The sequence below is a fragment of the Solanum dulcamara genome, chromosome 7, assembly GCF_947179165.1.
Source record: "Solanum dulcamara chromosome 7, daSolDulc1.2, whole genome shotgun sequence".
Classification (NCBI taxonomy): domain Eukaryota; kingdom Viridiplantae; phylum Streptophyta; class Magnoliopsida; order Solanales; family Solanaceae; genus Solanum; species Solanum dulcamara.
In genome coordinates this window covers 47,472,650-47,475,233 of record NC_077243.1, presented here as the reverse complement: position 1 = coordinate 47,475,233, position 2,584 = coordinate 47,472,650, and positions in this window count along the sequence as shown.

Genomic DNA, 2,584 nt, shown 5'->3' with positions numbered 1-2,584 from the left:
CTTGACATATTAGTATCCACCTTCTAATTACCATCCATACCGCAATTTATTTATTTCCCAAAGTTAGTTGTGCTCCTAGTTTAGTCGGATCTTATCATTACCGTGGATATAATCTCTCAAGATATGCTACAGCCTTATATCTCATTTTTTTTATTTCAAAAAAAATTTCGGTAGAGTTTCCTCTATATTCCCTACTATCCCAAACCTGCACTCAGGAAATACCAACAATGCCTCACAGGGCCAACATATATATATATATATTCATATCACCGCCACATAGGGCACGCAATATCAACAACAAAATAAAATAATAGACTTACCTCGTATGTCTAACTCGAACTGCACCCGTTACACTTTCCTGTTTACTTTTCCCTTTAATCTTCGACTTTATATATCAATCATATTTCAATCATATTTCAATCTTCTTACCTTACCCAGAATGCCTCCTTCACACCATTACTTACTTGTATACTGGGTAGCTTCCAATATCATCCATTATTTTCTTCTGTCGATGTCGTTCTTCAGCTGAAACCAAAGGTTAGAAAAAGGAATTTCATGTCCTATGTCTACGTTCTATCGCACAATCTTAGATATGAAAGAAAGGTAACATCCTAAATGCCCTGTAGCCTCCTATTTATAGATGTGGTGCATAACACACCGATAAGCAAGACTCTACTAGACATGGTCTGTAGTTACTCCGAGGAAGGACCGCTCTGATACCACTTCTGTCATGAACCAACTCCATAGACCGTGACTGGGGTCCAACCTGGACCCCCGTATACATAAATCTCAACTATAAGAACTATACACAAGAATCCAGAGGGTGATAGCAAATTCGTCTACATATAGCCTCTTTCATTTGCACCATGTCATGCAAGGGCCGACAAGGCTGCCTTAACATAATAACATTTATAATATGCCATATAGGCACAACTAAATCAAACTCGTAAATAATCCACTTACATATGTCTACAAACCTCTAAGAATATTAACAGTGACATATGGCGGGACAGGGCCCCACCGTACCCTGAATAAACAACTATATACATTATACGATCAGCACCAAAAGCTAGGCTACAGAATAGTAGAGCGCTTCCAACATAGCTGAGTGGGAGTATTAAGCTGGCAGATCTCAAAAGTAAGTACCTATACCTGCGGGCATAAAATGCAGCCCCCCCTGAAGAAAGGAAGGTCAATACGATATATGTACTAAGTATATAAAACATAACACATTTAGCTGAGACCATAATTGAAACAAGGATGCAGGGGACAAGTGTAACAATTAACAAATTAATGTACCTACACCTTAGGACACGTAGTCATATACATCATTATACGCTATGCCCGGCTCGCTAAGGAACTCGGTATCATAACTATTTCATCATATTACCATATCACCATATCATCATCCCCTCTTATCATGTATATTATTTCATCAGGTCATCATATACAACATCATATCATCGTATACGGCATAATCTTATTGTATATATCATCATAGTACATATGGTCTACTATGGGGCTTGAGGTCACAAGTGTATCTCTATATTTTCTTATGCATGCCTACGTAAGTATCTGGTCCTTTAGTGAGGGACTCGGTGAAAGAGTAGTATACATAACATACCGCATCCGGCCCCTTTATAGGACTCAGTGCCATTATCGTAAAATATACCGAGGAACATTTGGCTCGATCCATAATTTAAAATAATGCAGAGGAATGTATGGCTCGATCCACATTTTCATCATATCATCATATATATATATATATCAGGCCCGGGACTCGGTGAATAACTTCATCACATACGGTGTCATCATATGCTTCAACTTTATCTTATATGGAATTTCATCATTGTATACTTCATATATACATATATATAGATGGCCTAGGACTCGGTGAAGGAGTAATAAATCTGTACACAATAACATTCCCAGCCCATCGTGGGACTCGGTGAAAGAAGGGTTACCGTATGCTCGAGTATAGTACTGAGAAACCATATGCAACTAAGTCATCTCCTGAGACTCAATGAAATAGTCAAGTGAACCGTCACTTGAAGACCAGGGAAGTAATTCTCCGAGGTACCCTTTAGATGTTATTAGGGATTTCATCAATTAGGGCCTCAGGAACCACATGCGTGTACCAAGATAATGCCACACAAGTTATGCAATCAAAAACATAATTTATGCAATCAGACACATAGCTTACGCAATCAAAGATACAAATTATGCAATCACAGACATTTATCTTCTCAGAGCCTTTCAGAATAGGAGCTTATATTTCCACTTACTATTCAATATATAGGTGGCTTGGGAGTAGTAATATAACTACTTTAGGACCCTTAGTATTCAAAAGTGACTACGAGTCACAAATTATATAAGGAACCTATAAATGGAATTACCTCTAAACTCATATCAGACATCATTTCACTTACCTTAAGTCCCTTTCAAAGAGAGAAATAGGCAAGCCTTATATGTACTATTTATCATCCTACAACAGACTTGAAAGGCGATGAGTCCACTTAGTGCAGGAGTTCTAACATCCAGAAGTGAACAAGGGTCTTGACTCATACTCATAGCTTTATGAATG